Raw genomic sequence first — 25,382 nt, 5'->3', positions numbered from 1 at the left:
CTTTTATAAGCGATCGGGTCTACGATGTTCGTCTGGCGGGCGAAAAATTAGCAGAAAAATTTCCCATAGACTTAACATTGGCACAAAATTTGTAAAATCATATCTTTGGCTCAGAAAGTCATAGAGGCTTGGGGTTGGGCTCTTTTGATTCGTCCTATCAAGCAGCCAATAAGTAGTGACATAAAAACTTCATAGTCACACCCTAGCAACCAGTTACAGGCCCCTAGCAACCATTGAACAACATTTACAAGCCATATCTCAGCAACAAAACATTGTAAAAACACAGAGTTGGGCATTTTTTGACCCAGACTTGCAAATACTCTTTAAATATTACCCCATAAACTGTATAAACAAACCTTAGCAACCATTTGGAGTACCCTAGCAACCGTACAAACACATGAATGAGCTATATCTCAGCACTAGAACATTGTATAGACATGGGGGTGTGCTTGTTTGTTTCGGTTGGGAAACCAATCTGTAAATATCATAGTGGTAACTGTGTAACCACACCTTAGCAACCTTTTAAAGCTACCTAGCAACCATATTGCAACATATAGAAGCCATATTTAAGCTCCACAACATCGTACAGACATGGTTGTTGGCTCGTATGCAATCATGTACAACACCGTAGCAACCGAGTGGCGAATTTTGCCACTGCAAGCACCACTTCACATTTTCTTCAGGAAATGTACATTCTAGTTAGTGGTGCTTTTTTAAAAGCATCACTATTGTTATTGCTCATACTTATTATTCTTTTTTTTATTATTATTATTCTTATTCTGGACAAAAGTTTGGCGCGTAACTCGCCCCGCACCGTTTGTCTCAGACCCCTGAGTGAGGTGTCAAATCAAGCGGCTCATTGAGGAGAGGTGTGCTATGACTTTTCTAAGCGATCGGGTGTACGATGTTCGCACAGCGGATGAAAAAGCGGCCAAAAAAGTCCCCATTGACTTAACATGGGGAGTTCTAAAAACATTTGAATCCAAACCGACGTTTTCACACACACAGACTCCAAAGGGCCTGTCACCCCTGCATCTCTCCCTCTCTCTCTCCCTCAGAGGATTTATATTATCAAGCAGCCAATAAGTAATGGCCTAAAATCTTCATAGCCACAGCCTAGCAACCAGTTACAGCACCCTAGCAACCACTAAGAGCTCCCTAGCAACCACCCTAAACCAAAAAAAAAATGTTTTTTAATTTTTTTGTATTTTTTAAAGCAATATTACACTCGTGGCCTTTCGATATCGCTCCATGCTTGTGCCTAATCGGCCATAGGCACTCGTTATTAAAGATTTTAAGAACTCTATAAAAACTCCATAGTAACCATATTTGACAACTACCAACCACCTAGTAACACCATAGCAACTAACAAAAATACCTTAGCAACCACCCTGAACACCCTAGCAACGTATAGAAATGCTCTAGTAACCACCAAAAAACTCTAGCAACCACCCAGAACACCCTAGCAACTGCCTAGCAACCACCCAGAACACCTAGCAACTGCCTAGTAACCACCCAGAACATCTAGCAACTGCCTAGCAACCACCCAGAACACCCTAGCAACTGCCTAGCGATGCCCTAGCATCCACCTAGAATACCATAGCAACTGCCTAGCAACCCCATCGCAACCACCCAGAACACCCTAGCAACAACCTAGCAACGCCCTAGCAACCACCAAGAATACCCTAGCAACTGCCTAGCAACCACCAAGAATACCCTAGCAACTGCCTAGCAACCACCCAGAACACCTTAGCAACTGCCTAGCAACACCATAGCAACCACCCAGAACACCCTAGCAAACACCTGGCAACAGCATCTTGTTAAAAACATGCTAGCAACATGCTAATCATGCTAGCTACATGCTAATCAAGCTAGCATCATGCTAGCAACATGCTAATCATGCTAGCATCATGCTAGCAACATGCTAGCAACATGCTAATCAAGTTAGCATCATGCTAATCAAGCTAGCATCATGCTAGCAACATGCTAATTATGCTAGCATTATGCTAACAACATGCTAATAAAGCTAGCATCATGCTAACAACATGATAATAAAGCTAGCATCATGCTAGCAACATGCTAATCATGCTAGCATCATGCTAGCAAAATGCTAATCAAGCTAGCATAATGTTAGCAACATGCTAATCAAGCTAGCATCATGCTAGCAACATGCTAATAATGCTAGCATTATGCTAGCAACATGCTAATCAAGCTAGCATCATCCAACCAACATGCTAATCATGCTAACAACATGCTAATCCTGCTAGCATCATTCTAACAACATGTTAATCATAGTAAATCATGCTGGAATGTGGTAAATCGTAGTAAATCATCTTAGAAACATGGTAAATCGTGGTAAATAATGCTAAAACGTGGTATATCATGGTATCACAACATGTTAATTGTGTTAGCATCTGCCCAGTGGTGAATTTTGCCACTGCAAGCACCACTTCACATTTTCTTCAGGAAATGTACATTCTAGTTAGTGGTGCTTTTTTAAAAGCATCACTATTGTTATTGCTCATACTTATTATTCTTTTTTTTATTATTATTATTATTCTTATTCCGCCCAAAGTTTGGCGCGTAACTCGCCCCGCACCGTTTGTCACAGATCCCTGAGTGAGGTGTCAAATCGACCGGCTCATTAAGGAGAGGTGTGCTATGACTTTTATAAGCGATCGGGGGTGCGGTGTTCGCCCCAGGGGCGAAAAAGCGGCCAAAAAAGTCCCATTGACTTAACATTGCGACGAACTTTGACCACACGTAGCTCTGAGCGAGGATTTCGCAGAAATGTGTGATTTGCCACATTTGAAGAGGCTGACAGGCTCTGTAAGAACATACCTCACAATGGGGTAAAAGTTGCACCCCTGGGGGGCAGGAGATGCCCAAAGTTGCCCCATTAACTTACTATGGGGAAGGAACGTCCCGTGAAACACACATGCTTTTCCTACTATGGTAAATTGCATAGGGACTTTGTATTGAACGTAGCTCTGGATCACAGTGTCATAGAGACAAGGGGGAGGGCTCATTTTACTCAGACGACCAATCAGTCTCTCAGGATCATTGTGAAGCTATCAAGCCACGCCCTAGCAACCATTTAGAGCCCCTTAGCAACAAGTTCCATAGACTTCCATTGAAAGAGTTCAAAGAGATATCTCCAGACTGAATTGTCATAGAAACATGGGGGTGGTCTCATTTGACTCGGGGCAGTAAACAGCCAATCATGAATCACCTCAACACTTCCAAGCCCCTCCCTAGCAACCATTGTCGAGCACCTTAGCAACCAAAATCCAAAGAGGGATATCTTCCATTCTGAATGTCACAGAGGCATGGGAGTTGGTTTATATCATTCATACTGACAAGAAGCCTTTGGAATTTCATCATTGGCAGCTGCCAAGTAACTCCATAGCAACCAAAGAGAGTATCCTAGCAACCGTTTAGCAAAACGTATATCTCTGCATCAAAACATAGTATAGAGATGGGACTTGGCTGTTTTGACTAAATCATGGTAAACTATGGTAAATCAACCTTGAATCATAGTAAATCATACTAAAACATGGTAAATCATGGTATACTATAGTAAATCATAGTACACTATGGTAAATCGTGGTAAATCATGGTAAACTATGGTAAATCATGCTAGAATCATAGTAAATCATACTTGAACATGGTAAATCATGGTATACTATAGTAAATCATGGTAAACTATGGTAAATCATGGTAAACTATGGTAAATCATGGTAAACTATGATAAATCATGCTAGAATCAGTAAATCATAATTGAACATGGTATATCATGGTATACTATAGTAAATCATGGTATACTATAGTAAATCATGGTAAACTATGGTAAATCGTGGTAAATCGTGGTAAACTATGGTAAATCATGGTAAACTATGGTAAATCATGCTAGAATCAGTAAATCCTACTTGAACATGGTAAATCATGGTATACTATAGTAAATCATGGTAAACTATAGTAAATCGTGGTAAATCATGGTAAACTATGGTAAATCATGCTAGAATCATAGTAAATCATACTTGAACATGGTAAATCATGGTATACTATAGTAAATCATGGTAAACTATGGTAAATCATGCTAAAATCAGTAAATCAGACTTGAACATGGTAAATCATGGTATACTATAGTAAATCATGGTAAACTATGCTAAATCGTGGTAAATCATGGTAAACTATAGTAAATCATGGTAAACTATGGTAAATTATGCTAGAATCAGTAAATCATACTTGAACATGGTAAATCATAGTATACTATAGTAAATCATGGTAAACTATGGTAAATGATCCTAGAATCATAGTAAATCATACTAAAACATGGTAAATCATGGTATACTATTGTAAATCATAGTAAACTATGGTAAATCGTGGTAAATCATGGTATACTATAGTAAATCATGGTAAACTATGGTAAATCATGGTAAACTATGATAAATCATGCTAGAATCAGTAAATCATACTGGAACATGGTAAATCATGGTATACTATAGTAAATCATGGTAAAGTATGGTAAATCGTGGTAAATCATGGTAAACTATGGTAAATCATGCTAGAATCAGTAAATCATACTTGAACATGGTAAATCATGGTATACTATAGTAAATCATGGTAAAGTATGGTAAATCATGGTAAACTATGGTAAATCATGCTAGAATCAGTAAATCATATTTGAACATGGTAAATCATGGTATACTATAGTAAATCATGGTAAACTATGGTAAATCGTGGTAAATAATGGTAAACTATGGTAAATCATGGTAAACTATGGTAAATCATGCTAGAATCAGTAAATCATACTTGAACATGGTAAATCATGGTAAACTATGGTAAATCGTGGTGAACTATGGTAAATCATGGTAAACTATGGTAAATCATGGTAAACTATGATAAATCATGCTAGAATCATAGTAAATCATACTTGAACATGGTAAATCATGGTATACTATAGTAAATCATGGTAAACTATGGTAAACTATGATAAATCATGCTAGAATCAGTAAATCATACTTGAACATGGTAAATCCTGGTATACTATAGTAAATTATGGTAAACTATGGTAAATCGTGGTAAATCATGGTAAACTATGGTAAATCATGCTTGAACCAGTAAATCATACTTGAACATGGTAAATCATGGCATACTATAGTAAATCATGGTAAACTATAGTAAATCGTGGTAAATCATGGTAAACTATGGTAAACACCTTAGCAACTGCCTAGCAACCACACTGAATACCCTAGCAACCACTTAGCAACGCCCTAGCAACCACCCAGAATACCTTGGAAACCTCCCAGAACACCATAGCAACCACCTAGTAAAACCCTAGCAACCGTGCCGAATTTTGCCACTGCAAGCACCACTTCACATTTTCTTCAGGAAATGTACATTCTAGTGTTGTGATTACTATTCACCTAGACAAAACTTCGGCGCGTAACTCGCCCCACACCGTTTGTCACAGACCCCTGAATGAGGTGTCAAATCGACCGGTTTATTGAGGATAGGTGTGCTATGACTTTTATAAGTGATCGGGTGTAAGATGTTCGTCTGGAGGGCGGAGAATTAGCCGAAAAATGTCCCATAGACTTAATATAGCCACAAAATTTGCAAAATCATATCTTTGGCTCAGAAGGTCATGGAGCCTTGGGGTTGGGCTCTGTTGATTCGTCCTATCAAGCAGCCAATACGTAGTGACATAACAACTTCATAGCCACGCCCTAGTAACCAGTTACAGGCCCCTAGCAACCATTGAACAACATTTACAAGCCATATCTCAGCAACAAAACATTGTAAAAACACAGAGTTGGGCATTTTTTGACCCAGACTTGCAAATACTCTTTAAATATTACCCCATAAACTGTATAAACAAACCTTAGCAACCATTTGGAGTACCCTAGCAACCGTACAAACACATGAATAGGCTATATCTCAGCAACAGAACATCGTATAGACATGGGGGTGTGTTTGTTTGTTTTTGGTTGGGAAACCAATCTGTAAATATCATCATGGTAACTGTGTAACCACACCTTAGCAACCGTTTAAAGCTACCTAGCAACCATATTGCAACATATAGAAGCCATATTTCAGCTCCACAACATCGTACAGACATGGTTGTTGGCTCGTATGCAATCATGTACAACACCCTAGCAACCGGGTGGCGAATTTTGCCACTGCAAGCACCACTTCACATTTTCTTCAGGAAATGTACATTCTAGTTAGTGGTGCTTGCTGAAAGCAAGGCATCACTATTGTTATTGCTCATACTTATTATTATTATTATTCTTCTTTTTATTATTCCACACAAAGTTTGGCGCGTAACTCGTCCCGCACCGTTTGTCACAGATCCATGAATGAGGTGTCAAATCGACCGGCTCATTAAGGAGAGGTGTGCTATGACTTTTATAAGCGATCGGGGGTGCGGTGTTCGCCCCAGGGGCGAAAAAGCGTCCGAAAAATCCCATAGACTTAACATTGCGACAAACTTTGACGAGTCATAACTCTGAGCGACGATTTCGCAGAAACGTGTGATTTGCCACATTTGAAGAGGCTGACAGGCTCTGTAAGAACATACCTCTCAATGGGGTAAAAGTTGCACCCCTGGGGGGCAGGAGATGCCCAAAGTTGCCCCTTTGACTTACTATGGGGAAGGAACGTCCCGTGAAACACACATGCTTTTCCTACTATGGTAAATTGCATAGGGACTTTGTATTGAACGTAGCTCTGGATCACAGTGTCATAGAGACAAGGGGGAGGGCTCATTTTACTCAGACGACCAATCAGTCTCTCAGGATCATTGTGAAGCTATCAAGCCACGCCCTAGCAACCATTTAGAGCCCCTTAGCAACAAGTTCCATAGACTTCCATTGAAAGAGTTCAAAGAGATATCTCCAGACTGAATTGTCATAGAAACATGGGGGTGGTCTCATTTGACTCGGGGCAGCAAACAGCCAATCATGAATCACCTAAACACTTCCAAGCCCCTCCCTAGCAACCATTGTCGAGCACCTTAGCAACCAAAATCCAAAGAGGGATATCTTCCATTCTGAATGTCACAGAGGCATGGGAGTTGGTTTATATCATTTATACTGACAAGAAGCCTTTGGAGTTTCATGATTGGCAGCTGACAAGCCACTCCCTAGCAACCAAACAGAGTACCCTAGCAACCAAAATCCAAAGAGGGTTATCTTCCATTCTGAATGTCGCAGAGGCATGGGAGTTGGTTTATATCATTCATACTGACAAGCAGCCTTTGGAGTTTCATGATTGGCAGCTGACAAGCCACTCCCTAGCAACCAAAGAGAGTACCCTAGCAACCAAAATCCAAAGAGGGATATCTTCCATTCTGAATGTCACAGAGGCATGGGAGTTGGTTTATATCATTCATAGTGACAAGAAGCCTTTGGAATTTCATCATTGGCAGCTGCCAAGTAACTCCATAGCAACCAAAAAGAGTACCCTAGCAACCGTTTAGCAAAACGTATATCTCTGCATCAAAACATAGTATAGAGATGGGACTTGGCTCTTTTGACTAAATCATGGTAAACTATGGTAAATCATCCTAGAATCATAGTAAATCATACTAAACCATGGTAAATCATGGTATACTATAGTAAATCATAGTAAACTATGGTAAATCGTGGTAAATCATGGTAAACTATGGTAAATCATGCTAGAATCATAGTAAATCATACTTGAACATGGTAAATCATGGTATACTATAGTAAATCATGGTAAACTATGGTAAATCATGGTAAACTATGGTAAATCATGGTAAACTATGATAAATCATGGTAAACTATGATAAATCATGCTAAAATCAGTAAATCATACTTGAACATGGTATATCATGGTATACTATAGTAAATCATGGTAAACTATGGTAAATCGTGGTAAATCATGGTAAACTATGGTAAATCATGGTAAACTATGGTAAATCATGCTACAATCAGTAAATCATACTTCAACATGGTAAATCATGGTATACTATAGTAAATCATGGTAAACTATGGTAAATCATGGTAAACTATGGTAAATCATGGTAAACTATGATAAATCATGCTAGAATCAGTAAATCATACTTGAACATGGTAAATCATGGTATACTATAGTAAATCGTGGTAAATCGTGGTAAACTATGGTAAATCATGGTAAACTATGGTAAATCGTGGTAAATCATGGTAAACTATGGTAAATCATGCTAGAATCAGTAAATCATACTTCAACATGGTAAATCATGGTATACTATAGTAAATCATGGTAAACTATGGTAAATCATGGTAAACTATGGTAAATCATGGTAAACTATGATAAATCATGCTAGAATCAGTAAATCATACTTCAACATGGTAAATCATGGTATACTATAGTAAATCGTGGTAAATCGTGGTAAACTATGGTAAATCATGGTAAACTATGGTAAATCATGCTAGAATCATAGTAAATCATACTTGAACATGGTAAATCATGGTATACTATAGTAAATCATGGTAAATCATGGTAAACTATGGTAAATCATGGTAAACTATGATAAATCATGCTAAAATCAGTAAATCATACTTGAACATGGTATATCATGGTATACTATAGTAAATCATGGTAAACTATCGTAAATCGTGGTAAATCATGGTAAACTATGGTAAATCATGGTAAACTATGGTAAATCATGCTAGAATCAGTAAATCATACTTGAACATGGTAAATCATGGTATACTATAGTAAATCATGGTAAACTATAGTAAATTGTGGTAAATCATGTTAAACTATGGTAAATCATGGTAAACTATGGTAAATCATGCTAGAATCAGTAAATCATACTTGAACATGGTAAATCATGGTATACTATAGTAAATCGTGGTAAATCATGGTAGAATCATAGTAAATCATACTTGAACATGGTAAATCATGGTATACTATAGTAAATCTGGTAAACTATGGTAAATTGTGGTAAATCATGGTAAACTATGGTAAATCATGGTAAACCATGCTAGCAACATGGTAAAACAAGCTAGCATCATGCTAGCTACATGCTAATCATGCTAACATGATGCTAGCATGATGCTAATAATGCTAGCATGATGCTAGCAACATGCTAATAATGCTAGCATGATACTAGCTACATGCTAATCATGCTAGCTTCTTGCTACAAACATGCTAGCAAACGTGCTATTCATGTTAGCATCTTGTTAAAAAAATGCTAGCATCATGCTAACAACATGCTAATCATGCTAGCTACATTCACGTTAGCTTTTGCTAAAAACATGCTAGCATGATGCTAGCAACATGCTAATCATATTAGCACCATGATAGCAACATGCTAGCATTATGTTAGTCACATGCTTATAATGCTAGCATGATGATAATTTTGTTAGAATCTTGCTAAAAACTAGCTAAACGCACTTTAGCAACCGAGTGGCGAGTTTTGCCACTGCAAGCACCACTTCACATTTTCTTCAGGAAATGTACATTCTAGTGTTGTGATTACTATTCACCTAGACAAAACTTTGGCGCGTAACTCGCCCCACACCGTTTGTCACAGACCCCTGAATGAGGTGTCAAATCGACCGGTTTATTGAGGAGAGGTGTGCTATGACTTTTATAAGCGATCGGGTGTACGATATTCGTCTGGCGGGTGAAAAATTAGCTGAAAAATTTCCCATAGACTTAACATTGGCACAAAATTTGTAAAATCATATCTTTGCCTCAGAAGGACATAGAGGCTTGGGGTTGGGCTGTTTTGATTCATCCTATCAAGCAGCCAATAAGTAGTGACATAACAACTTCATAGTCACACCCTAGCAACCAGTTACAGGCCCCTAGCAACCATTGAACAACATTTACAAGCCATATCTCAGCAACAAAACATTGTAAAAACACAGAGTTTGGCATTTTTTGACCCAGACTTGCAAATACTCTTTAAATATTACCCCATAAACTGTATAAACAAACATTAGCAACCATTTGGAGTACCCTAGCAACTGTACAAACACATGCATGAGCTATATCTCAGCACTAGAACATCGTATAGACATTGAGGGTATGTTTGTTTGTTTCGGTTGGTAAACTAGTCTGTAAATATCACCATGGTAACTGTGTAATCACACCCTAGCAACCGTTTAGAGCCACCTAGCAACCATATTGCAACATATAGAAGTCATATTTCAGCTCCACAACATCGTACAGACATGGCTGTTGGCTCGTATGCAATCATGTACAACACCCTAGTAACCGGGTGCCAAATTTTGCCACTGCAAGCACCACTTCACATTTTCTTCAGGAAATGTACATTCTAGTGTTGTGATTACTATTCACCTAGACAAAACTTCGGCGCGTAACTCGCCCCACACCGTTTGTCACAGACCCCTGAATGAGGTGTCAAATCGACCGGTTTATTGAGGAAAGGTGTGCTATGACTTTTATAAATGATCGGGTGTAAGATGTTCGTCTGTCGGGCGGAGAATTAGCCGAAAAATTTCCCATAGACTTAACATAGCCACAAAATTTGCAAAATCATATCTTTGGCTCAGAAGGTCATAGAGCCTTGGGGTTGGGCTCTTTTGATTCGTCCTATCAAGCAGCCAATACGTAGTGGCATAACAACTTCATAGCCACGCCCTAGTAACCAGTTACAGGCCCCTAGCAACCATTGAACAACATTTACAAGCCATATCTCAGCAACAAAACATTGTAAAAACACAGAGTTGGCCATTTTTTGACCCAGACCTGCAAATACTCTTTAAATATTACCCCATAAACTGTATAAACAAACCTTAGCAACCATTTGGAGTACCCTAGCAACCGTACAAACACATGAATGAGCTATATCTCAGCACCAGAACATCGTATAGACATGGGGGTGTGCTTGTTTGTTTCGGTTGGGAAACCAATCTGTAAATATCATCATGGTAACTGTGTATTCACACCCTAGCAACCGTTTAGAGCCACCTAGCAACCATATTGAAACATATAGAAACCATATTTCAGCTCCACAACATCGTACAGACATGGTTGTTGGCTCGTATGCAATCATGTACAACACCCTAGCAACCGGGTGGCGAATTTTGCCACTGCAAGCACCACTTCACATTTTCTTCAGGAAATGTACATTCTAGTGTTGTGATTACTATTCACCTAGACAAAACTTCGGCACGTAACTCACCCCACACCGTTTGTCACAGACCCCTGAATGAGGTGTCAAATCGACCGGTTTATTGAGGAGAGGTGTGCTATGACTTTTATAAGTGATCGGGTGTACGATGTTCGTCTGGCGGGTGAAAAATTTCCCATAGACTTAACATTGGCACAAAATTTGTAAAATCATATCTTTGGCTCAGAAGGACATAGAGGCTTGGGGTTGCGCTGTTTTGATTCATCCTATCAAGCAGCCAATAAGTAGTGACATAACAACTTCATAGTCACACCCTAGCAACCAGTTACAGGCCCCTAGCAACCATTGAACAACATTTACAAGCCATATCTCAGCAACAAAACATTGTAAAAACACAGAGTTTGGCATTTTTTGACCCAGACTTGCAAATACTCTTTAAATATTACCCCATAAACTGTATAAACAAACCTTAGCAACCATTTGGAGTACCCTAGCAACCGTACAAACACATGAATGAGCTATATCTCAGCACTAGAACATCGTACAGACATGAGGGTGTGTTTGTTTGTTTCGGTTGGGAAACTAGTCTGTAAATATCACCATGGTAACTGTGTATTCACACCCTAGCAACCGTTTAGAGCCACCTAGCAACCATATTTCAGCATATAGAAGCCATATTTCAGCTCCACAACATCGTACAGACATGGTTGTTGGCTCGTATGCAATCATATACAACACCCTAGTAACCGGGTGGCGAATTCTGCCACTGCAAGCACCACTTCACATTTTCTTCAGGAAATGTACATTCTAGTGTTGTGATTACTATTCACCTAGACAAAACTTTGGCGCGTAACTCGCCCCACACCGTTTGTCACAGACCCCTGAATGAGGTGTCAAATCGACCGGTTTATTGAGGAGAGGTGTGCTATGACTTTTATAAGCGATCGGGTGTAAGATGTTCGTCTGGCGGGCGAAAAATGTGCCGAAAAATGTCCCATAGACTTAACATAGGCACAAAATTTGCAAAATCCTATCTTTGGCTCAGAAGGTCATAGAGGCTTGGGGTTGGGCTCTTTTGATTCATCCTATCAAGCAGCCAATAAGTAGTGACATAACAACTTCATAGCCACGCCCTAGAAACCAGTTACAGGCCCCTAGCAACCATTGAACAACATTTACAAGCCATATCTCAGCAACAAAACATTGTAAAAACACAGAGTTGGACATTTTTTGACACAGACTTGTAAATACTCTTTAAATATTACCCCATAAACTGCATAAACAAACCTTAGCCACCATTTGGAGTACCCTAGCAACCATACAAACACATGAAGGGGCTATATCTCAGCACCAGAACATCGTACAGACATGGGGTGTGCTTGTTTGTTTCGGTTGGGAAACCAGTCTGTAAATATCATCATGGTAACTGTGTAATCACACCCTAGCAACCGTTTAGAGCCACCTAGCAACCATATTGCAACATATAGAAGCCATATTTCAGCTCCACAACATCGTACAGACATGCTTGTTGGCTCGTATGCAATCATGTACAACACCCTAGCGACCTAGTGGTGAGTTTTGCCACTGCAAGCACCACTTCACATTTTCTTCAGGAAATGTACATTCTTATTAGTGGTGCTTTTTTAAAAGCATCACTATTGTTATTGCTCATACTTATTAGTGGTGCTTTTTTGAAAGCATCACTATTGTTATTGCTCATACTTATTATTCTTTTTTTTATTATTATTCTTATTCTGGACAAAAGTTTGGCGCGAAACTCGCCCCGCACCGTTTGTCACAGACCCCTGAGTGAATTGTCAAATCGACCGGCTCATTGAGGAGAGGTGTGCTATGACTTTTCTAAGCAATCGGGTGTACGATGTTCGCACAGCGGACGAAAAAGCGGCCAAAAAAGTCCCCATTGACTTTACATTGGGCATTCTAAAAATATTTGAATCCCAACCGACGTTTTCACACACACACCACTCCAAAGGGCCTGACAGCCCTGCGTCTCTCCCTCTCTCTCTCCCTCAGAGGATTTATATTATCAAGCAGCCAATAAGTCATTTCCTAAAATCTTCATAGCCACACCCTAGCAACCAGTTTCAGCACCCTAGCAACCACTAAGAGCTCCCTAGCAACCACCCTAAACCAAAAAAAAATTTTTTTTGTATTTTTTTGTATTTTTTAACGCAATATTACACTCGTGGCCTTGCGAAATTGCTCCATGCTTGTGCCTATTCGGCCATAGTACATAAGGCACTCGCAACCACCCAGAACACCCTAGCAACTGTCTAGCAACCACCCAGAACACCTAGCAACTGCCTAGCAACCACCCAGAACACTCTAGCAACGCCCTAGCATCCACCCAGAATACCATAGCAACTGCCTAGCAACACCATAGCAACCACCCAGAACACCCTAGCAACCACCTAGCAACGCCCTAGCAACCACCAAGAATACCCTAGCAACTGCCTAGCAACCACCCAGAACACCTTAGCAACTGCCTAGCAACACCATAGCAACCACCCAGAACACCCTAGCAACCACCTGGCAACAGCATCTTGCTAAAAACATGCTGGCAACATGCTAATCATGCTAGCAACATGCTAATCATGCTAGCATAATGCTAGCAACATGCTAATCAAGCTAGCATCATCCTAGCAACATGCTAATCATGCTAGCATCATGCTAGTAACATGCTAATCAAGCTAGCATCATGCTAGCAACATGCTAATCATGTTAGCATTATGCTAGCAACATGCTGATCAAGCTAGCATCATGCTAGAGACATGCTAATCATGCTAGCATTATGCTAGCAACATGCTAATCAAGCTAGCATAATGCTAGTAACATGCTAATCATGTTAGCATCTAGATAAAAACATGTTAACAAAATGCTAATCATGCTAGCATCTTGTTAAAAGCATGCTAGCAACATGCTAATCATGCTAGCATCATCCAACCAACATGCTAATCATGCTAGCAACATGCTAATCATGTTAGCATTATGCTAGCAACATGCTGATCAAGTTAGCATCATGCTAGAGACATGCTAATAATGCTAGCATTATGCTAGCAACATGCTAATCAAGCTAGCATAATGCTAGTAACATGCTAATCATGTTAGCATCTAGCTAAAAACATGCTAGCAAAATGCTAATCATGCTAGCATCATCCAACCAACATGCTAATCATGCTAACAACATGCTAATCATGCTAGCATCATTCTAACAACATGTTAATCATAGTAAATCATGCTGGAATGTGGTAAATCGTAGTAAATCATCTTAGAATCATGGTAAATCGTGGTAAATACTGCTAAAGCGTCATGCTGTCATGTATATCATGGTATCACAACATGGTAATTGTGTTAGCATCTGCCCAGTGGCGAATTTTGCCACTGCAAGCACCACTTCACATTTTCTTCAGGAAATGTACATTCTAGTGTTGTGATTACTATTCACCTAGACAAAACTTCGGCGCGTAACTCGCCCCACACCGTTTGTCACAGACCCCTGAATGAGGTGTCAAATCGACCGGTTTATTGAGAAGAGGTGTGCTATGACTTTTATAAGCGATCGGGTGTACGATGTTCGTCTGGCGGGTAAAAAACTTGCCGAAAAATGTCCCATAGACTTAACATAGGCACAAAATTTGCAAAATCATATCTTTGGCTCAGAAGGTCATAGAGCCTTGGGGTTGGGCTCTTTTGATTCGTCCTATCAAGCAGCCAATAAGTAGTGACATAACAACTTCATAGCCACGCCCTAGCAACCAGTTACAGGCCCCTAGCAACCATTGAACAACATTTACAAGCCATATCTCAGCAACAAAACATTGTACAAACACAGAGATGGGCATTTTTTGACCCAGACCTGCAAATACTCTTTAAATATTACCCATAAACTGTATAAACAAACCTTAGCAACCATTTGGAGTACCCTAGCAACCGCACAAACACATAATTGGGCTATATCTCAGCACAAAAACATCGTATAGACATGGGGATGTGTTTGTTTGTTTTGGTTGGGAAACCAATCTGTAAATATCATCATGGTCACTGTGTAACCACACCTTAGCAACAGTTTAAAGCTACCTAGCAACCATATTGCAACATATAGAAGCCATATTTCAGCTCCACAACATCGTACAGACATGGTTGTTGGCTCGTATGCAATCATGTACAACACCCTAGCAACCGGGTGGCGAGTTTTGCCACTGCAAGCACCACTTCACATTTTCTTCAGGAAATGTACATTCTAGTTATTATTATTATTCTGGACAAAGTTTGGCGCGTAACTCGCCCCGCACCGTTTGTCTCAGACCCATGAATGAGGTGTCAAATCGACCGGCTCATTAAGGAGAGGTGTGCTATGACTTTTATAAGCGATCGGGGGTGCGGTGTTCGCCCCAGGGGCGAAAAAGCGGCCAAAAAAGTCCCATTGACTTAACATTGCGACGAACTTTGACCACACGTAGCTCTGAGCGAGGATTTCGCAGAAACGTGTGATTTGCCACATTTGAAGAGGCTGACAGGCTCTGTAAGAACATACCTCACAATGGGGTAAAAGTTGCAACCCTGGGGGGCAGGAGATGCCCAAAGTTGCCCCATTGACTTACTATGGGGAAGGAACGTCCCGTGAAACACACATGCTTTTCCTACTATGGTAAATTGCATAGGGACATTGTATTGAACGTAGCTCTGGATCACAGTGTCATAGAGACAAGGGGGAGGGCTCATTTTACTCAGACGACCAATCAGTCTCTCAGGATCATTGTGAAGCTATCAAGCCACGCCCTAGCAACCATTTAGAGCCCCTTAGCAACAAGTTCCATAGACTTCCATTGAAAGAGTTCAAAGAGATATCTCCAGACTGAATTGTCATAGAAACATGGGGGTGGTCTCATTTGACTCGGGGCAGTAAACAGCCAATCATGAATCACCTCAACACTTCCAAGCCCCTCCCTAGCAACCATTGTCGAGCACCTTAGCAACCAAAATCCAAAGAGGGATATCTTCCATTCTGAATGTCACAGAGGCATGGGAGTTGGTTTATATCATTCATACTGACAAGAAGCCTTTGGAATTTCATCATTGGCAGCTGCCAAGTAACTCCATAGCAACCAAACAGAGTACCCTAGCAACCAAAATCCAAAGAGGCATATCTTCCATTCTGAATGTTACAGAGACATGGGAGTTGGTTTATATCATTCATAGTGACAAGAAGCCTTTGCAAACTTGGCATCTGCCAAGCCACTCCATAGCAACCAAACAGAGTACCCTAGCAACCAAAATCCAAATAGGGATATCTGCCATTCTGAATGTCACAGAGAAATGAGAGTTGGTTTATATCATTCATAGTGACAAGAAGCCTTTGCAGTTTCATCATTGGCAACTGCCAAGCCACTCCCTAGCAACCAAACAGAGTACCCTAGCAACCGTTTAGCAAAACGAATATCTCTGTATCAGAACATCGTATAGAGATGGGAGTTGGTTTATATCATTCATACTGACAAGCAGCCTTTGGAGTTTCATGATTGGCAGCTGCCAAGCCACTCCCTAGCAACCAACAGAGTACCCTAGCAACCAAAATACAAAGAGGCATATCTTCCATTCTGAATGTCACAGAGGCATGGGAGTTGGTTTATATCATTCATACTGACAAGAACAGTTTGCAGTTTCATCATTGGCAGCTGCAAAGCAACTCCATAGCAACCAAACAGATTACCCTAGCAACCAAAATCCAAAGAGGGATATCTTCCATTCTGAATGTCACACAGGTATGGGAGTTGGTTTATATCATTCATACTGACAAGCAGCCTTTGGAGTTTCATGATTGGCAGCTGCCAAGCCACTCCCTAGCAACCAAACAGAGTACCCTAGCAACCAAAATCCAAAGAGGGATATCTTCCATTCTGAATGTCACAGTGGCATGGGAGTTGGTTTATATCATTCATATTGACAAGCAGCCTTTTAGTTTCATGATTGACAGCTGCCAAGACACTCCCTAGCAACCAAACAGAGTACCCTAGCAACCAAAATCCAAAGAGGGATATCTTCCATTCTGAATGTCACAGAGGCATGGGAGTTGGTTTATATCATTCATAGTGACAAGAAGCCTTTGGAATTGCATCATTGGCAGCTGCCAAGTAACTCCATAGCAACCAAACAGAGTACCCTAGCAACCAAAATCCAAACAGGGATATTTTCCATTCTGAATGTCACAGAGGCATGGGAGTTGGTTTATATCATTCATATTGACAAGCAACCTTTGAGTTTCATGATTGGCAGCTGCCAAGACATTCCCTAGCAACCAAACAGAGTACCCTAGTAACCAAAATCCAAAGAGGGGTATCTTCCATTCTGAATGTCACAGAGGCATGGGAGTCGATTTATATCATTCATAGTGACAAGAAGCCTTTGGAATTGCATCATTGGCAGCTTCCAAGTAACTACATAGCAACCAAACAGAGTACCCTAGCAACCAAAATCCAAAGAGGCATATCTTCCATTCTGAATGTCACACAGGCATGGGAGTTGGATTATATCATTCATACTGACAAGAAGCCTTTGGAATTTCATCATTGACAGCTGACAAGCCACTCGCTAGCAACCAAACAGAGTACCCTAGCAACCGTTTAGCAAAACGTATTTCTCTGCATCAGAACATCGTATAGAGATGGGAGTTGGTTTATATCATTCATACTGACAAGAAGCCTTTGCAGTTTCATCATTAGCAGCTGCCAAGCAACTCCATAGCAACCAAACAGAGTACCCTAGCAACCATTTTACAAGAACTACATCTCTGCATCAGAATATTGTATAGAGATGGGGGTTGGCTCATTAGTTTCAGTTGTAAAACAGTCTGTAAATATCACCATGGTAACTGTGTATTCACACCCTAGCAACCATTTAGAGCCACCTAGCAACCATATTGCAACATATAGAAGCCATATTTCAGCTCCACAACATCGTACAGACATGGTTGTTGGCTCGTATGCAATCATGTATAACACCCTAGCAACCGAGTGGCGAGTTTTGCCACTGCAAGCACCACTTCACATTTTCTTCAGGAAATGTACATTCTAGTGTTGTGATTACTATTCACCTAGACAAAACTTCGGCGCGTAACTCGCCCCACACCGTTTGTCACAGACCCCTGAATGAGGTGTCAAATCGACCGGTTTATTGAGGAAAGGTGTGCTATGACTTTTATAAGCGATCGGGTGTAAGATGTTTGTCTGGCGGGCGAAAAATTAGCCGAAAAATGTCCCATAGACTTAACATTGGCACAAAATTTGCTAAATCATATCTTTGGCTCAGAAGGTCATAGAGCTTTGGGGTTGGGCTCTTTTGATTCGTCCTATCAAGCAGCCAATAAGTAGTGACATAAAAACTTCATAGCCACGCCCTAGAAACCAGTTACAGGCCCCTAGCAACCATTGAACAACATTTACAAGCCATATCTCAGCACCAGAACATCGTATAGACATGGGGGTGTGCTTGTTTGTTTTGGTTGGGACACCAGTCTGTAAATATCATCATGGTAACTGTGTAACCACACCTTAGCAACCTTTTAAAGCTACCTAGCAACCATACTGCAACATATAGAAGCCATATTACAGCTCCACAACATCGTACAGACTTGGTTGTTGGCTCGTATGCAATCATTTACAACACCCTAGCAACCGGGTGGCGAATTTTGCCACTGCAAGCACCACTTCACATTTTCTTCAGGAAATGTACATTCTAGTTATTATTATTATTATTCTGGACAAAGTTTGGCGCGTAACTCGCCCCGCACCGTTTGTCTCAGAGCCATGAATTAGGTGTCAAATCGACCGGCTCATTAAGGAGAGGTGTGCTATGACTTTTATAAGCGATCGGGGGTGCGGTGTTCGCCCCAGGGGCGAAAAAGCGGCCAAAAAAGTCCCATTGACTTAACATTGCGACGAACTTTGACCACACGTAGCTCTGAGCGAGGATTTCGCAGAAATGTGTGATTTGCCACATTTGAAGAGGCTGACAGGCTCTGTAAGAACATACCTCACAAAGGGGTAAAAGTTGCACCCCTGGGGGGCAGGAGATGCCCAAAGTTGCCCCATTGACTTACTATGGGGAAGGAACGTCCCGTGAAACACACATGCTTTTCCTACTATGGTAAATTGCATAGGGACTTTGTATTGAACGTAGCTCTGGATCACAGTGTCATAGAGACAAGGGGGAGGGCTCATTTTACTCAGACGACCAATCAGTCTCTCAGGATCATTGTGAAGCTATCAAGCCACGCCCTAGCAACCATTTAGAGCCCCTTAGCAACAAGTTCCATAGACTTCCATTGAAAGAGTTCAAAGAGATATCTCCAGACTGAATTGTCATAGAAACATGGGGGTGGTCTCATTTGACTCGGGGCAGTAAACAGCCAATCATGAATCACCTCAACACTTCCAAGCCCCTCCCTAGCAACCATTGTCGAGCACCTTAACAACCAAAATCCAAAGAGGGATATCTTCCATTCTGAATGTCACAGAGGCATGGGAGTTGGTTTATATCATTCATACTGACAAGAAGCCTTTGGAATTTCATCATTGGCAGCTGCCAAGTAACTCCATAGCAACCAAAGAGAGTATCCTAGCAACCGTTTAGCAAAACGTATATCTCTGCATCAAAACATAGTATAGAGATGGGACTTGGCTCTTTTGACTAAATCATGGTAAACTATGGTAAATCAACCTTGAATCATAGTAAATCATACTAAAACATGGTAAATCATGGTATACTATAGTAAATCATAGTACACTATGGTAAATCGTGGTAAATCATGGTAAACTATGGTAAATCATGCTAGAATCATAGTAAATTTAACTTGAACATGGTAAATCATGGTATACTATAGTAAATCATGGTAAACTATGGTAAATCATGGTAAACTATGGTAAATCATGGTAAACTATGATAAATCATGCTAGAATCAGTAAATCATAATTGAACATGGTATATCATGGTATACTATAGTAAATCATGGTATACTATAGTAAATCATGGTAAACTATGGTAAATCGTGGTAAATCGTGGTAAACTATGGTAAATCATGGTAAACTATGGTAAATCATGCTAGAATCAGTAAATCATACTTGAACATGGTAAATCATGGTATACTATAGTAAATCATGGTAAACTATAGTAAATCGTGGTAAATCATGGTAAACTATGGTAAATCATGCTAGAATCATAGTAAATCATACTTGAACATGGTAAATCATGGTATACTATAGTAAATCATGGTAAACTATGGTAAATCATGCTAAAATCAGTAAATCAGACTTGAACATGGTAAATCATGGTATACTATAGTAAATCATGGTAAACTATGCTAAATCGTGGTAAATCATGGTAAACTATAGTAAATCATGGTAAACTATGGTAAATTATGCTAGAATCAGTAAATCATACTTGAACATGGTAAATCATAGTATACTATAGTAAATCATGGTAAACTATGGTAAATGATCCTAGAATCATAGTAAATCATACTAAAACATGGTAAATCATGGTATACTATAGTAAATCATAGTAAACTATGGTAAATCGTGGTAAATCATGGTATACTATAGTAAATCATGGTAAACTATGGTAAATCATGGTAAACTATGATAAATCATGCTAGAATCAGTAAATCATACTGGAACATGGTAAATCATGGTATACTATAGTAAATCATGGTAAAGTATGGTAAATCGTGGTAAATCATGGTAAACTATGGTAAATCATGCTAGAATCAGTAAATCATACTTGAACATGGTAAATCATGGTATACCATAGTAAATCATGGTAAAGTATGGTAAATCGTGGTAAATCATGGTAAACTATGGTAAATCATGCTAGAATCAGTAAATCATATTTGAACATGGTAAATCATGGTATACTATAGTAAATCATGGTAAACTATGGTAAATCGTGGTAAATAATGGTAAACTATGGTAAATCATGGTAAACTATGGTAAATCATGCTAGAATCAGTAAATCATACTTGAACATGGTAAATCATGGTAAACTATGGTAAATCGTGGTGAACTATGGTAAATCATGGTAAACTATGGTAAATCATGGTAAACTATGATAAATCATGCTAGAATCATAGTAAATCATACTTGAACATGGTAAATCATGGTATACTATAGTAAATCATGGTAAACTATGGTAAATCATGGTAAACTATGGTAAATCATGGTAAACTATGATAAATCATGCTAGAATCAGTAAATCATAATTGAACATGGTATATCATGGTATACTATAGTAAATCATGGTATACTATAGTAAATCATGGTAAACTATGGTAAATCGTGGTAAATCGTGGTAAACTATGGTAAATCATGGTAAACTATGGTAAATCATGCTAGAATCAGTAAATCCTACTTGAACATGGTAAATCATGGTATACTATAGTAAATCATGGTAAACTATAGTAAATCGTGGTAAATCATGGTAAACTATGGTAAATCATGCTAGAATCATAGTAAATCATACTTGAACATGGTAAATCATGGTATACTATAGTAAATCATGGTAAACTATGGTAAATCATGCTAAAATCAGTAAATCAGACTTGAACATGGTAAATCATGGTATACTATAGTAAATCATGGTAAACTATGCTAAATCGTGGTAAATCATGGTAAACTATAGTAAATCATGGTAAACTATGGTAAATTATGCTAGAATCAGTAAATCATACTTGAACATGGTAAATCATAGTATACTATAGTAAATCATGGTAAACTATGGTAAATGATCCTAGAATCATAGTAAATCATACTAAAACATGGTAAATCATGGTATACTATAGTAAATCATAGTAAACTATGGTAAATCGTGGTAAATCATGGTATACTATAGTAAATCATGGTAAACTATGGTAAATCATGGTAAACTATGATAAATCATGCTAGAATCAGTAAATCATACTGGAACATGGTAAATCATGGTATACTATAGTAAATCATGGTAAAGTATGGTAAATCGTGGTAAATCATGGTAAACTATGGTAAATCATGCTAGAATCAGTAAATCATACTTGAACATGGTAAATCATGGTATACTATAGTAAATCATGGTAAAGTATGGTAAATCGTGGTAAATCATGGTAAACTATGGTAAATCATGCTAGAATCAGTAAATCATATTTGAACATGGTAAATCATGGTATACTATAGTAAATCATGGTAAACTATGGTAAATCGTGGTAAATAATGGTAAACTATGGTAAATCATGGTAAACTATGGTAAATCATGCTAGAATCAGTAAATCATACTTGAACATGGTAAATCATGGTAAACTATGGTAAATCGTGGTGAACTATGGTAAATCATGGTAAACTATGGTAAATCATGGTAAACTATGATAAATCATGCTAGAATCATAGTAAATCATACTTGAACATGGTAAATCATGGTATACTATAGTAAATCATGGTAAACTATGGTAAATCATGGTAAATCATGCTAGAATCAGTAAATTATAATTGAACATGGTAAATCATGGTATACTATAGTAAATCATGGTAAACTATAGTAAATCGTGGTAAATTGTGGTAAACTATGGTAAATCATGCCTGAATCAGTAAATCATACTTGCACATGGTAAATCATGGTATACTATAGTAAATCATGGTAAACTATGGTAATTAGTGGTAAATCGTTGTAAATCATGGTAAACTATGGTAAATCATGCTAGAATCAGTAAATCATACTTGAACATGGTAAATCATGGTATACTATAGTAAATCATGGTAAACTATGGTAAATCATGGTAAATCATGGTAACTATGATAAATCATGCTAGAATCAGTAAATTATACTAGAACATGGTAAATTGTGGTATACTATAGTAAATCATGGTAAACTATGGTAAATCATGCTAGAATCAGTAAATCATACTTGAACATGGTAAATCATGGTATACTATAATAAATCATGGTAAACTATGGTAAATCGTGGTAAATCATGGTAAACTATGATAAATCATGCTAGAATCAGTAAATCATACTTGAACATGGTAAATCCTGGTATACTATAGTAAATTATGGTAAACTATGGTAAATCGTGGTAAATCATGGTAAACTATGGTAAATCATGCTTGAATCAGTAAATCATACTTGAACATGGTAAATCATGGCATACTATAGTAAATCATGGTAAACTATAGTAAATCGTGGTAAATCATGGTAAACTATGGTAAACACCTTAGCAACTGCCTAGCAACCACACTGAATACCCTAGCAACCACTTAGCAACGCCCTAGCAACCACCCAGAATACCTTGGAAACCTCCCAGAACACCATAGCAACCACCTAGTAAAACCCTAGCAACCGTGCCGAATTTTGCCACTGCAAGCACCACTTCACATTTTCTTCAGGAAATGTACATTCTAGTTAGTGGTGCTTTTTTAAAAGCATCACTATTGTTATTGCTCATACTTATTATTCTTTTTTTTATTATTATTATTATTCTTATTCTGGACAAAAGTTTGGCGCGTAACTCGCCCCGCACCGTTTGTCTCAGACCCCTGAGTGAGGTGTCAAATCAACCGGCTCATTGAGGAGAGGTGTGCTATGACTTTTATAAGCGATCGGGGGTGCGGTGTTTGCCCCAGGGGCGAAAAAGCGGCCAAAAAAGTCCCATTGACTTAACATTGCGACGAACTTTGACCACACGTAGCTCTGAGCGAGGATTTCGCAGAAATGTGTGATTTGCCACATTTGAAGAGGCTGACAGGCTCTGTAAGAACATACCTCACAATGGGGTAAAAGTTGCACCCCTGGGGGGCAGGAGATGCCCAAAGTTGCCCCATTGACTTACTATGGGGAAGGAACGTCCCGTGAAACACACATGCTTTTCCTACTATGGTAAATTGCATAGGGACTTTGTATTGAACGTAGCTCTGGATCACAGTGTCATAGAGACAAGGGGGAGGGCTCATTTTACTCAGATGACCAATCAGTCTCTCAGGATCATTGTGAAGCTATCAAGCCACGCCCTAGCAACCATTTAGAGCCCCTTAGCAACAAGTTCCATAGACTTCCATTGAAAGAGTTCAAAGAGATATCTCCGGACTGAATTGTCATAGAAACATGGGGGTGGTCTCATTCTACTCGGGGCAGCAAACGGCCAATCATAAATCACCTCAACACTTCCTAGCCCCTCCCTAGCAACCATTGTCGAGCACCTTAGCAACCACAATCCAAAGAGGGATATCTTCCATTCTGAATGTCACAGAGGCATGGGAGTTGGTTTATATCATTCATAGTGACAAGAAGCCTTTGGAACTGCATCATTGGCAGCTGCCAAGTAACTCCATAGCAACCACACAGAGTACCCTAGCAACCAAATTCCAAAGAGGGATATCTGCCATTCTGAATGTCACAGAGAAATGGGAGTTGGTTTATATCATTCATAGTGACAAGAAGCCTTTGCAGTTTCAACATTGGCAACTGCCAAGCCACTCCCTAGCAACCAAACAGAGTACCCTAGCAACCGTTTAACAAAACGAATATCTCTGTATCAGAACATCGTATAGAGATGGGAGTTGGTTTATATCATTCATACTGACAAGCAGCCTTTGGAGTTTCATGATTGGCAGCTGCCAAGCCACTCCCTAGCAACCAACAGAGTACCCTAGCAACCAAATAACAAAGAGGGATATCTTCCATTCTGAATGCCACAGAGGCATGGGAGTTGGTTTATGTAATTCATAATGACAAGAAGCCTTTGCAGTTTCATCATTGGCAGCTGCCAAGCCACTCCCTAGCAACCAAACAGAGTACCCTAGCAACCGTTTAGCAAGACCTATATCTCTACATCAGAACATCGTATAGAGATGGGAGTTGGTTTATATCATTCATACTGACAAGAAGCCTTTGCAGTTTCATCATTAGCAGCTGCCAAGCAACTTCATAGCAACCAAACAGAGTACCCTAGCAACCAAAATCAAAAGAGGGATATCTTCCATTCTGAATGTCACAGAGGCATGGAAGTTGGTTTATATCATTCATACTGACAAGCAGCCTTTGTAGTTTCATTATTGACAGCTCCCAAGCCACTCCTTAGCAACCAAATAGAGTACCCTAGCAACCAAAATTCAAAGAGGGATATCTTCCATTCTGTATGTCACAGAGGCATGGGAGTTGGATTATATCATTCATACTGACAAGCAGCCTTTGGAGATTCATGATTGGCAGCTGCCAAGCCACTCCCTAGC

This window comes from Rutilus rutilus (genome assembly GCF_951802725.1).
Source record: "Rutilus rutilus genome assembly, chromosome: 5".
Lineage (NCBI taxonomy): Eukaryota > Metazoa > Chordata > Actinopteri > Cypriniformes > Leuciscidae > Rutilus > Rutilus rutilus.
Note: the sequence above shows the minus strand (reverse complement) of the source record.